Source organism: Panthera uncia, assembly GCF_023721935.1.
Source record: "Panthera uncia isolate 11264 chromosome A3 unlocalized genomic scaffold, Puncia_PCG_1.0 HiC_scaffold_11, whole genome shotgun sequence".
Classification (NCBI taxonomy): Eukaryota; Metazoa; Chordata; class Mammalia; order Carnivora; family Felidae; genus Panthera; species Panthera uncia.
The window spans coordinates 72,608,759-72,623,578 of record NW_026057578.1 but is presented as its reverse complement, the minus strand read 5'-3'; positions in this window follow the sequence as shown (position 1 = coordinate 72,623,578).

Genomic DNA, 14,820 nt, shown 5'->3' with positions numbered 1-14,820 from the left:
ATTCCTGCTTTGAGCTATTTCAGTAAGTATTCAATTATCCAGCATAAGGAAAGAAATCATAAAGGAAAGAGCAAAACATCTTACACCATACAAATCGAACTCTGATTTGGGCAAGGGGGTGGCGGAGGAGAGGGGCAGGAGTTAAGGGCTGGTGGGAGAAAAATGAAAGTACATTGAAAGAAAAGATTTTACTTTTTAAATTTGCCTCTCATCTAAATGGAAGCATGAAGGTTGGTCATACTCACAAAGGCACCTGCCTCTCATATGTGGCCATCTCCCCCATTTATAAAATCTCAAACTTTTTGATTAAATTGTCAATGTCTGTTTGAAATGCCTGTCCAAGATGACCTACACAAAGTTGACTTTGAATGTAAAAAGCATCCACATCAAAAAAAAAAAAAAAAAGGTAAATGCTATTATTCAACACCACACACTGTGATGCTGGCACTGGTTGGGGATAGGGTGACCAACTCATCCTGGTTTGCCAAAGACCAATCTAGTTTTGAAATCCAATTTCCCATTCCTAGAGAACCTTCTCGGTGGTAGGCAAATTGGGACATTTGGTCACCCTAGTGAGGGATGATCCATTAAAAGTCTCTCATGTTTTCCCCCAGGTGGTCAGTTTTACCTTTAGAGCAAAATTTTTAATTTTTATATCTAGCATTTCCAACAATTCAAAGACTCCTTCTCCTTTTCTCCTTCCACCTAGTCAGGATAATTCTTTCTTAGTAACATCTTTACCATCAATGTCTTTTCTTACCACCGCCAACTTGGAAATTATCCCCTGATCTCAGGCTATTGCAAAACTTCCATGAAGTCTCCCCATCTTTACTCCAGTGTACATGCCCTGCTCAGATGATTTTTTTCAAAGCTCTGTTTTTCACAAGGTTCATTTGAAGTTCAACCTCCCCCATGAAGTCTGATATCTTCCCTGGCAGGACAATAAGCATGACCAGGGTGGGAGAAAGGAATATCAGAAGTGTCAGCTGCTCAGCACTGGTTGGGGTGCTATGGGCCCAATTTAGGCTATCATCACCCAGAAGCAGCTAAGGAACATAATTAAGCCAGGCTGCCGTGGGAAGAGATAGGCAAAGCAAAGAGGTCAGTAATCCAGAAAAGGTGGTCTGCATCATTCACCAAGCCAAGGAAACTTAGCCACAGACACAAAACCCCAGTGTCCATGTGGATATCCAAGAGCCAGGGTGTGCTTCTAGCACACTAGAAGCAAGAGGGTCATGCCCAGCACATCCCTGGAACAGACTTTGCCCCACAGTCAGTTCAAGGCAGGACAGGTTACATGAGAAATGAAAGGGAATTTTGGTACCAGGAGCTGCCTGTCTCATCCTTTCTGCAGTTATTGGGTTCTAATTTGGAAAGCAGCTAATATTTTAATGTATGCATTCTTTAAATGCAAAGACTACATCTTATAATTCTCTGCATTCCCCACATCTAGCACACTATGTAGTCAGTAAACACTTGATTTAAATAATAATAAAATGCACCCCCATGTTCTAAAGGCCACGTGCATAGGAAACATGAGAAGGTTATGGAGACTCCACTTCTTTTCAGGAAGTCTGGAAGACATCTGCCTGGTTGGAGTTTAAGATGCACTAATCAGCAAGTACAGACTGGACACAAATCCTCCCTTTTCTCTTTTTAAAGCTTCAGAGCAAAGCATCAACTCTCCTACTTCCTTTTTTATCTTAGTTTAAACCCTAAGTACTACTACTACTAATAATAATAATTAATAAAACTTTCACCAAGACTACAAACCAACACCCTAACCCAAAATAGCCTCATTTTTTCATACTATAGTGTTTATTAGTACTTGCAATTCAACCAGAGGGAATGAAAAGTTGGTCTAGTTCAGTTTCTCAACTTGAAAGTTTTCAGCATACATGCTAAATCATTTCTTGAGCAAATGTTGTGGTGTTCATGCTGAGAACCCCTTTAAAATAGTCAAGTCTTTTTAAGACTTTGCTGAGAATATATTTTTCATCCAAAAGCATTTAGCTAAAAAAGATCCAAGTTAAGATAAAGGTCTATTGTGTTAGCTTTATAAATGTAATCACTTTCTTTATTCACTAATTTATGAACTCTCTTGAATAAAGAGAAAAAAGAAGTGATAGTTAAGATTTATAAATTATGTACTAATGGAAATGCCTCAAGTGAAAGCCTTGTTTTAAGTGCCAGAGTAAATACCTGCAACTGTAAAAGAGAAATAATACCATATTTTGTATTCTATCAAAAAAAAAATGTCAGGTGTAATTTTGGACAGTTGCTGGAGAAAATAAAAAAGGAAGACTTCAAAATGAATCTCTAATAGGAATATGCATGACATACGTAATTTTGGAAATATTATTCACCTAAAGAAAGTAACTGCCCTAAACTTCCTAAATCATCTAAGCCATGATTTCTCAATCTTAGCATCATTGACATTTTGGACAACAATTCCAAATTTTCCAATTGGAAAAGCAAAGGTCAGAGAGTTGAAAAGACTTGAGTTAAATCCAAGTGGCACTAGTCTTAGATATATGACTTTGGTTTCATTTACTCTGTTGTACTCATTTAGAATGGGTATAATAATTCTACCTCAAAGGACAATTAACATAATTATGTAAGATAAAGTATATATAGTAAGAAAAACAAATCAGATCTCTTGAACTCCCTCTCCAAGAGAAATGAAATTCTAACCACAAGTACAGTATCTACCCAAAATAACTTTTCTCTTTCAAATAGGAAAGAAAAATATCTCAAATTAGTGCAGACCTAAAACAAAGCATCAGCAACATCCTGCACCAACAACAATTATGCAAAAAAAAATGGAGGGGTTAAATTCCAAAATATATAAAGAACTTATACAACTCAACATTCAAAAAAAAAATCCCATTAAAAATGGGCAGAATACATGATCAGACATTTCTCCAAAGAAGACATACAAATGGTCAACAGACACATGAAAAGATGTTCAACGTCATTCATCATCAGGGAAATGCAAATCAAAACCACAATGAGATATCACCTCACACCTGTCAGAATGGCTAAAATCAAAAACACAGAAACAATAAGTGTTGGCAAAGAAGTAAAAGAAAAGGAACATTTGTGCACTCTGGGTGGGAATGAAAACTGGTGCAACCATTATGGAAAACAGTATGGAAGTTCCTCAAAAAATTAGAAATAGAATGACCATATGATTCAGTAACCCCACCACTGAGTATTCACCCAAAGAATAGGAAGAAAATGATTTGAAAAAATACATGCACCCCCATGTTTATTGCAACATTATTTACAATAGCCAAAATACAGAAGCAACTCAAGTGTCCACCGATAGATGAATGGATAAAGAAAGATTATATCTATATCTATATCTATATCTATATCTATATATACACACACACACATATACACAATGGAATATTAGTCATAAAAAAATAAAATCTTGCCATTTGCAACATGGATGGGTCTAGAGGGTATAATGCTAAGTGAAATAGGTCAACTAGAGAAAGACAAATATAATATTATCTCGCCCATATTTAAGAAACAAAACAAATGAACAAAGGCAAAAAAAAAAAAAAAAACAGATTCTTAACTATAGAGAACTGTAGAGATGGTCCAGAGGGGAGGTGGAGGGGGGGATGGGTGAAATAGGTGAACGGATTAAAAGTACACTTCTCTTGATGAGCACTGAGTAATGTATAGAATTGTTGAATCACTATATTAAAAATGATCAACCCCCTCCCCCCAAAATTAATGAATACAAAAAAGACAGAAATTTGAGAATAAGTGGATACAATATTAATAGAATACAATCAATACAAAATCAGTTAGTAAATTTGATAATCTTTTATGGAAACTTTAAGGTAGGAAAAAAAAATAATATCTAAATAAAACATAATGTCTTATCTCTTCTATACAGTATTTAAAGTTTCTTCAGTTGTAGAATTTATTAATTTTTTTTAATTTTAGTTAACATACAGTGCAATCAATATTGGTTGCAGGAGTAGAATTTATCACTTACATACAATACCCAGTGCTCATCACAAGTGCCCTCTTTAGTTAATAATGTTTTTTAAAACAGCTCTATATATCTGTGTTAATACTGTTTTTTAAAAAAGAAGATTGAGGGGCGCCTGGGTGGCTCAGTCAGTTAAGCGGCCTACTTCAGCTCAGGTCATGATCTCGCAGTCCATGAGTTCGAGCCCCATGTCGGGCTCTGTGCTGACAGCTCAGAGCCTGGAGCCTGTTTCGGATTCTGTGTCTCCCTCTCTCTGACCCTCCCCCGTTCATGCTCTGTCTCTCTCTGTCTCAAAAATAAATAAACGTTAAAAATAAATTTTTTTAAAAAGAAGATTGATTAATCTAAATACATTTAGTTAAAGTTATCATCCAGCTTTGTTTTCAAAAGCTTCCAAACTGAAGCTTACTTCTGGGGTCATAGGTATATTCTATTTCTTAAGGGGTTGGTTATACAGGCACATACATATGTCATAACTCATCAATTGTTCATTTAAGATCTTGCATTTCACTATATGTGAAAAATATTATATAGATACACCTATACACATTTACAAGTGTATATAAATGTTTCTGTATATATTTGTGTATGAATTTGTGTGACTGTGCATGTGTGTATAAAACTTTTTTTTTAATTTTAATATAGCTGTAAATTTATGTGATCCAGGTCTTTTTCCTCTCCTTCAAACAAGTCTGTTTTTTTTAAACAAATTTTAATTGTCAATAAATTAATACACTGGAATAATGAATACATTGGAAAGAAAGAAGGAGAGAAAGAGAGAGAGGAAAGGGAAAGGAAGGGAAGGGAAAGGAGAAGGAAAGGGGAAAGGAAAGGAGAAAGAAAGAAAGAAAGAAAGAAAGAAAGAACAAACGAGCAAGCTGGTCCACAGAAACCATGTAAATAAAAATGAAGAATAATAGCCAAGAATTACCAGATATTTGAAGAAAAGTTCTAACTTTAAAAAAAGACAAATTCTGGAAAAAAAAAATTCAGCATCAAACTACATGAGGTTAAAATAAAACCATTTCCAGACAAAGTCTCATGCAAACTCCTAAGCACCCTTTCTCTGGAAGCTCCTGAGAAATGTGCTCCACTAAAATGATGCAACAAACCAAGAAAAAGGAAGATTCAACACAGTAGAGAAACAATTTCTTGAGAAGGAATTCACAAGATGGTGTCAAAACAAATCCTAGTAACCAGATGTGTAACAGGCTTAAAAAGCAACCAGTCCTGGCTGAAAAAAGAACATGAAAGATGGTTGGATGGATTTCTCTAGGAAACAAATAAAATGGAACTTACAGATTATATTACAGATTTCATCATGTGGAACGCTGTATTGAGAGCCACTTCACAAGAATCAACCATGGATTCAAAAAATATAAAAACTGAGCAAATGAAAATATAAAACAAAAATTAACTCCAAGAAAACTTAGAAATTGTATAAGAAATGCAATTATATTATAAACTACATATATACACACTATATATACATACATATATACTATGTTTTAGTATGTTTAAACTTATATAGCATGTATATGCTATATAGTATATGTAATATAGTTTATAGTATAATCTACATATAATATAAAATATATACATGTATTTGACTAAATAATATAGTATATACAGTATAAACTATATATATAGTATATACAGTATAACTATGTGATTATATATGTAGTATAAATTATGTGTGATATATATACCAATTATATACATGTATAACTACATAACAGTTATAATAAATCCCTGAATATTGATTCAACCAAAAATTGTGATTCTACTACTTTGGAAGGAATGGGATGGAGATAGGAGCTGTAAGAAAGCCAAAATAAATAATATCTAAATAATGTTAAATCAAACAATAGCAGGGGCACCTGGGTGGTTCAGTTAGTTGTTTCTGACTTCAGTTCAGGTCATGATCTCACGGTTGGTGGGTTTGAGCCCCACATCAGGCTCTGTGCTGACAGCTCAGAGCCTGGAGCCTGCTTCAGATTCTGTGTGTGTGTCTCTCTCTCTGCCCCTCCCCCACTCGCACTCTGTCTCTCTCTCTCTCAAAAATAAACAAACATTAAAAAAAATGTTTAATCAAACAATAGCAGTATTTGCATAGTATTTTGATATTAGAAGTAAATACTGCATTAAAATGCTGAAGAGTGTGAAAATAGTTATTGGAGGGAGGCAGGGGAAGACAGATGGATAAGAAGCAATGAAGGCTGGAGACATTAAGAGAATATTGGACCCTACAACCCAGCAATTGCACTACTAGACATTTATCCAAGGGATACAGGTGTGCTGTTTCAAAAGGACACACGCACCCCAATGTTTATAGCAGCACTATCAACAATAGCCAAAGTATGGAAAGAGCCCAAATGTCCATCGATGGATGAGTGGATAAAGAAGATGTGGTGTGTATATATATATATATATATATATATATATATATATATATACACACACACACACACACACACATATATATACATACATATACACCATGCAAGTATTACTTGGCAATCAAAAAGAATGAAATCTTGCGATTTGCAAGTATGTGGATAGAACCGAAGGGTATTATGCTAAGCAAAATTAGTCGGTCAGAGAAAGAATATCATATGACTTCACTGATATGAAGAATTTAAGAGACAAAACAGATGAACATAAGGGAAGGGAAACAAAAATAATATAAAAACAGGGAGGGGGACAAAACAGAAGAGACTCATAAATATGGAGAACAAACTGAGGGTTATGGGAGGGGTTGTGGGAAGGGGGATGGGCTAAATGGGTAAGGGGCACTAAGGAATCTACTCCTGAAATCGTTGTTGCACTATATGCTAACTAATTTGGATGTAAATTTTAAAAAAATTTTTTAAAAGAGAAAATTGGATTTTTCCTAAAGCTTTTAGTATTATTTGACTTTTCAAACTGTGTGCTCATATTATTTTGATGAAAAACATGAAAGTATTAATTTCTTATGAAAAGAAAGAAGGGAGAAAGAAAATAATAAAATTCTTCTTAAAACTGATTTCTATACATGCTATAGTATTAAAAAATGTTATAAAAGCATTATAATAACACAACCATAGTTCTAGATACTGCAACTCCAGAAGAAAACAACTTTGCAGCTTGTAAAAAAACTCATGCTTAGTATTGAAATATTCAATATTCACTGAGTGATGGTTCATAGGAAAGCACCCGGCCTATAAGGTTTTGGTTACAATTCCTCCTCACACCCCATCCCATGTGCTTCATAAGGGTTTGAATCACATGCTCCCAATGGTACTGAGGACCTAAAATACATTTCCTACTGCTGTGGCAATTCTCACATTCCTGTACGTAGTAAATAGTCCAAAAATTAATTTACAGAAGGGTTTGGACAAATCTACTTAATTGATGGAGATTGGAAGATGGAAATTATTCATAGAGTCACAAGAAGAAAACCTACCATTCATAAAATAACATCACTGTAAGCATTCCCAAGGAAAAGTATGCATGCTTGCTACCAAGTAATCCACAAGGAAAACAAACCCTCTATTACATAACTCTTATTTTACCTTTCGTAATCTTTGAGTAATTAACGTGGAAAAGATTTGTTTTCTGGGCCACTCCACAGACAAATAGGCCTAAGCATGTGATGGACTTGGAAAGCAATGAATCTTAACAAATTTGCAGTTGAATTATTGAACTGTTAAGACTACTGAGTTACACAGAAAGGATTCAAGTAGATAAATGAGATTTTGTTACCTTTGTTTCTCTGCTAATTTTGTTTGTTGCAGCTGCTTGTTGCCATGAGCACCAAAAGTTATGATACTGCAATTCACACTGAATATGTTTGTTTGGAAAATAAGGTTTTACTTACATAGTTGAGGTTCATCAACCACATGAACTGAGAGTGGGAGGTTTGCACACACACCATAGATTTATTTGCCAAACGACTGATCTTGTTTATTTTTAGATGAAGTACAAAGTGGTGCTTCTTCAGTCTAGAGGATCTCTTCACTGACTCATTTGATAAATATTTGTTGAGTATCTATTATGTACTATGTGCTACTATGTACTATGCACCCTAGGCTCTTTGCTAGGTGCTAAAAATATAACAGTGCAGAACACAGCATTTACAATCTAGTGGGTTAGATAATTCAGCAATTAAATAGGAAATTATAATAGGATGCTTGAAGTGCTTGGAACATACATAATAAAAACACTCAACATATCCTAGAGCACAGGAGTAGGGAGGACTTAGGGAAGTTTCCTAAAGCAAGTGACATTGAAGGATGACAGGAAGTTATCCAAGCAGGATAGAGAGGAGACACAGAGTCTGAGGAAGGCGAGAGGCCAAAGAGAGCAATGAGAAGGCCACTGCAATAATGGAGAGGGAGATGACAGTGACCTGGACTTTGCTGATGGCAGTGGTGTCAGAGAAAAAAAGATGGATCTGAGAGTTATTAAGGAGTTGTAACTGGTAGGATTTCATGACTTATTAGGTGTGAGAGATTAGGAAGAATGAGGAATGAACCCAGCTCCAGGTTTCTTTCTTGGACAATTGGGTATCTGGTGAGTGTAACTCACAGAGCTAAGGGATCACAGGAGAGGCAGGTTGAGGAGGGAGATCATGAGTTCAGCTCAGAAAATGTTGACTTTGAGGTACATGGCAGACATTCACTTAGAGATTTCTAGTGGGCAGTTAGGAGTACAGGGGCTGAGGAACAGACATAGATTTCAAAATCATCTCAGAGCAGACAGTTTAGATTAGATCATTCAGAGAAAGACTAGAGTGGTAACAGTAGGGGCCAAAGGACAGGCCTTGGGACCTACTGACCCTTAGGGACCTAGTGGGAAGGAAAGCAAGAAAGAAGCCTGATGAAGAACAGAAAGGAGAGAATAGTAAAGTATGAGATACCACAGAGAGGTGAATTCAATTCAACAAATATTTATTGAGCACCTACTATGTGCCAAGTATGAGCTGTGAGGCAATGAGGATAGAGCAGGGAAAAACAAACATAGACCTCGTCATTATCATCAAAAAGAGAAAAAGTGGCCATGAGATTTGGGATTGCAGAGAATTGTGTGGCTTCTGCAGCAGCAGTTGCAGTGGAGAGAGGAAGTGAAAAGTGTACATGACCATGAAAACAGTCAAGAATAAAGAGCAGTAACCAGAGGAAACAGGGAGCTGAGGATGAGGGGTTATTCTGTTGGTTTTGTTTCTTTGATTCTTAATTATAATGAGGGATTTGAATGTGCTTCTACACAAAAAAGCATGTGCCATGGAGAAAAGGTTAAAAGTACAGAAAAAAGGTGGGGTGGGGAGGAGATTGGTGTTGATGGAGATAGTCCCTGGGGGAAAAACAGGAAATGGGGTAAGGAAGTATGCAGCTTATCTTGAAAGTCTTCCCATATTATCTTCTATCCTGTTCTAGCCTCATACCAGCTCTGAAGGATACAACCAACTGTACAAAGACTTCCCCACCTTGCCACTAGAAACACTAACCAAGAACCTTTAATCTCTAAGCCAGTGGAATTTGGAAATAATTAGTAGACCTGTCATGCCTCAGAGCCAAGACTCAGGCACTTTCACAGTGTTATTAACTTGCAGACCTTCTTTCTCACCCTTACCAACCCCTAAACCATAAGATGACCAGATTACTTCTCTGCCCCTTCCGCCTAGCCTCCCTTGGGACAAGAAGGTTCCTCACATTCCCAGGGCACTAGTACAAAGAGTGGGGCAAGCAGCTAAGGAGAGAATCCTGCTTAAATTCCACTACACACATACACAACTATGCCTGGGTCTGGAATCTCTCCTATTTCTCACCTTATCTTGAGAAAGTCTTCTTAACATAGCTTTGCCTGGTTCCTTCACCATTGCTATTCTGCACTTTAAAATCATTCTCTATAACAGTCCCCCCAAAAGAAGCTCCCTTTGGGCCTCTAGTACCAGCTTCGAACTGGACTAAATTTACCTCACTCCTATTTAACCTTCATCCACCTTTCTTCTAACTTCCCTATCTTCAGCTTTTGCTTCATAGATTCCCAACATGACTTAAGTCAGGGCTTCGTGGTACTTCCAATAGGATTCTAGAGCTGATAAGGAAATGTGCATGGTCTTGACTGAAGTCAAAACATAAAATAAGGCTCAAGTGAAATCACCTCCTTTTGCTAGCCTTAAATCTGATCATTGCATGCTGTCTGTGTTGGTTATGAGCTGAGACTTGATTAGTTCTTGACTGATAGAAAGGAAAGAACACTAACTCAACCACAGCTCAGGTTTCCACTGGCCATTTATTAATTTTGTGGGTTTTGGTAAATTGCTCAGGTTCTCTGAGTCTTACTTTTCTTATCTGCAAAATGGGGGTGATTATAGCCAGCATTTCTGTGGTTTATAATGTTGTAAACACTTTATGAATAACCCGTGCCATCCTCACAACAACCTCATAACACAGGTTCTATATTATTAACAATTAATACTTGACGAGTTAAGTTTAAGCCAGATAGCCTTACTCCAGGGCCTTCCCCATTAACAACTATGCTTTAAGAATTAATATCTTCCCTCTCACTTTCAGAGCTATAGAGAAGAGCATGAAATATGAAATAATGTAGAATAAAACACTTGGTAAACTATTGTTTAATGGATGCAGAGTTCCAGTCTTGCAAGACAAGAAAAGTTGTAGAGATCGAGGGCCGTGACAGCTGCACAACAATTTGAATATATTTAACATTACTGAACTATACACCTAAAAATGATTAGGATGAAAATTTTTTTGTTATGTGTATTTACCACACTTAATTTTCTTTAATTTCTAAAAAGAAAACACTTGGTAGATTATAAAGTGCCAAACATATGCAAACTATTAAAAATGTTCTTAATTCTTTATAATTTATAAATCAGCAGTTTCCCCAGAAAAGGATTTTACATGATTTACTTTTATTCCTTCTCTATCTAGAATAAATTATGGAAATTGGAGAAGCCTAGTGTAAACTGACAGTGTCTGGATTTCAGCAGCCCCAATGGCAGAACAGAAATGAGTAGGAAAAAATGGGTCCATGTTGGTTTTTACATGACAGTCTGACAATTTGCAAGCCTGATGGCAAATACATTCTCTGGCCACCTTCTACACTGCCCAACAGAGAATAGAATATGCTTTCAAGAGTTAGACTCATCTTCTAAAGGGAAAGATCAAAGCCGAGGCCAAAGCCAAAGGGGAAATGACCTCGTTTATATTTTGGAAATATCACTATGGCTGCTGGATGAAGGATAGACTTCAGTTCAAGAGTGGAAACCAGCAGTTCAAGTGGAAGCTGTTCACATCAGTGTAAACCCTAGTTTCGAATCTGTTCATTCATGTCCATCCCTCCCCACGCTGAGGCTAAGAGCTCCGTCAAATATTGCCAGCATCATGTTTCCCAGCAGTGTACACATTTCTTACTCTTGCCTCCACTATGATAGGTCCTTATGTCATTTATGATATTTATGCCATTGTATTCCCTGTATGTCTTTGCTTTCTTCTAAAAATATTTTATTAATAAAAAGAATATATTCATTATAGAAAATTCAGAAAATATAAAAATCAAGTGTTCTTGGCTAAGTAACACCAAACTAGCTAAATTGGCCCAGTAACTTCAAAAAAATTGGTTTCAGATTCTCTCCAGAGAATAAAAAAAGTGAAGCTCACTCTTATTTTGTGGGTGAATTAAGTTCTGAATTTTTCCTTGAAGATTTATTATCTGGCACTCTGGTTGCATTCCTCTTTTAGAACAATGTCATGAAGGGCTATTAGGTTTCCAGATCAGTCCACAAAATCCTACTTAATGTATAAGGGAGCTGAACTATAGGATGGGTAAAGCTATGACACCAAGCCACCAAACTCTAGTCTCTTTCTAGAAGGAAGAGACTTTGCTGGCCATTTCTGAACCACCAGCACTGGTGCATATTGGACATGAAGCAATGGTGATTTCTAACTTTGACTTTACAAAGAGAGAGGGTCTGGCCTTGTGGGCTTCTCCTCCCTCAAGCAGCACTAAGAGCATCTAAAGTTTTCATAGCAGGAAGGAAGATGAAACCATCTGATCCAAAAAAGGGGACAGTAATCTTTAGTGTATAAAGGTCACTGGTAGATTGAATGCTCGTAAACTGGGGACCTGATTGCTAGAATATGTTAAAGAATGATCTCAGATCTCCTATTTTATTAGTGATACATACAGCCCACAGCCAGTAATATTTATTAAATGGCTGTCTTCTATTTCTTAACAAATATATTGCTTCTGGGAAAGAACACAAAAGTATTTCTGAAGGCAACAAATCACCTAACCCCAGTAAACTTTCTCCTTTCTGGACCTACAACAGTAAGCACAAAAGGACCAGAGGATAATACAATTTAATATAAGAATAATTTAAATAACTCTTTGCATCGGGTTGATTTCTTAAAAGTTTAGAAATTACCAACTACTGCATTTCCCTTTTTTTTTAATTTGTCCAAAAAATACTTGCCTATAGTTTCTATGTGCCAAGTGCTGGGCTAGTTCTAGGTAAACAACTGTAATCCCAGCCCCTCATGGGGATTCAAACTAGCAAAGTCAGGGGAAGACTGGCAGGGAGCAAGTACAAAACAAACAAAAATGTATTTCCAGTCTGTAATAGATGCTGTGATAGGGAATAACAGGAGGGACCTATTGAAAGGGGAAGGAGTGAAAAGCATTGCAGACAGAGGAAGTTACCTGTGTGCATACTCAAGGAACTGAGAGAAAAGCAATGTGACTGAACAAATGAGCAAATGGGTAACAGGCATGAAACAAGGTTACAGGTTGGCAGGGCCAGATACTGCAAGACTTTTCAAGAGTCTGGATTCCATTCTAATTGCAAGGGAAGTCACTGAAGGCCAAAGCCAAGGTGGAAAGAACCTGGTTTATGCTTTAGAAATATCACTTTGGCTGCTAGATGAAGGATAGATTTGCATTCATGAGTGGAAACCAGGAGTTAAAATGGAAGCTGTTGCCTTTAAAGGAACCAACCTTCCTTGGGGGGGAGAAAAAAGTCATAAATGACAGAAACATCCTGTCAAAATATGTCCTGGAACTGAAGGACAAGGGGCTTATTCATATACTTATTATTGTTTGACATTATATATTTATTAACTTATATAATTGGCTTATCTGTTCAGTGTCTGTCTCTCCCAATAGAAATTAGGCTTGATAAGGGAAGTTTGCCTTGTTCACTCTTGTATTCCCAGTGCATAGAAAGGTGTCTGCCACACAGGTTCTCAATAAATATTCGCTAAATGAATGAATGAATCACATATTTAATCCTCTTATGAAACACAGGATTCTTCTGTAAAATCATCATCCTCTTTCTTATCCATTTTGCAAGTATGGATCTTTGTATATCAACTGAGAGAAACTTGAAGGAAGAGTAAGTTAAGTCAAATGACGTTTATTGTACTAAAGTGAAGGATCTTATAAAATGCAAATCCCAAGAAGACAGAGACTTTGAATGTGCTTATTATATATTTTAATGAATAAATTAATGAAACCAGGGCTCAAAACACTGGTCTGTGGATTTGCGCTCTTTCAACAGATGAAAAAGATTTTGCATTTTAAGATGGTGCTTTAGGTATTGATCAAAGTATTTAAACTCATCCAACTTGACAGCTATCAAAGCAAGCTGGTAGCCATGAATTGTAAAAAAAAAAAAAAAAAAAAAAAGGCTTCCACCCCTTTCAGAAAAAAATGATCTGCAATAAACTGGCAGAATTATCCATCCATTCGTCCATATCAAAGCTCTCTGCTTTGGCCTCAGAAACCCAGACTTCAGGAGTGAGGTGTAGAGCTTATTGCTGGATACTACGGTCAGCAAGGTAGCAAGGTTCTGAACTCCTTAACTCAAAATTGCTTCTTGAGGCAAGCTCTACGAGGCTGTTACTAGTTTTATGTTGCTGCTGTAACAAATTACCACAAACTTGGTGGCTTAAAACAAAAGAAATTTATTCTCTCAGTTCTGGAAGCCAAAAGTCCAAAATCAAGGCATCAGCAAGGTTTGGTTCCTTCTGATTGTTTTGAGGGAGAACACATTCATGCCTCTCTCCTACCTTCTGATGGCACCTCTTGGGCCCTGCCAAGTGCATCAACTCTGTACCACATTGCTTCCCTTTTCTTCTTCTATCCAAAGTAGCTTGGAAGAGACTTCTCCAAACTTGTAGCTCTTCTCCAGATCCTGAGTTCCCAAATAGCAACCCAAATCTGACTCTTGATGTTGACCTCTTATCTAGCCACTTGATTTTCAATGCTAGATGCTGAACTGTACTCCTACTGGGATAAACCCATGATACCAGCTCAAGATGAAAGACCTGACGTCTTTCCTAAACCATCAACCCCCAAACTCCATCTTTTTTCTTTGATGTATAGATGCAATAGTTTATCCCACATTCAACAGATGCTTGTGCATTGTCCAGAACCCCTTCCTTTACACAGTCCCTGGCGATCTGGTGTGGAAGAAACAGCCAGCCTTGGCTGACAGCTTGGGAGACATTACAAGGCACATGAGGCAGGAGGAAGCACTGCCAAAATTTCATTTCTGTTTTTGCTGGTCTCTACTGTGGTTTCCAATGAAAAGAACAGTTTTTAAGAAGGTAAAGTTGGCAGAGCCACACTATGTCAATGGGCTACTTTCAGCTTTGAGGAGCATAGTTTTTTTTTCTTTTTCTTGGGGTACAGTCCTCTGAAAGGTTGGAATTCATTTCTGGCATAGGATTTCACTAGAATCAATTGTGCATGTTTAAAATTGTGCTTTTAATGTTATTTTAAGTACCTATTTTAAA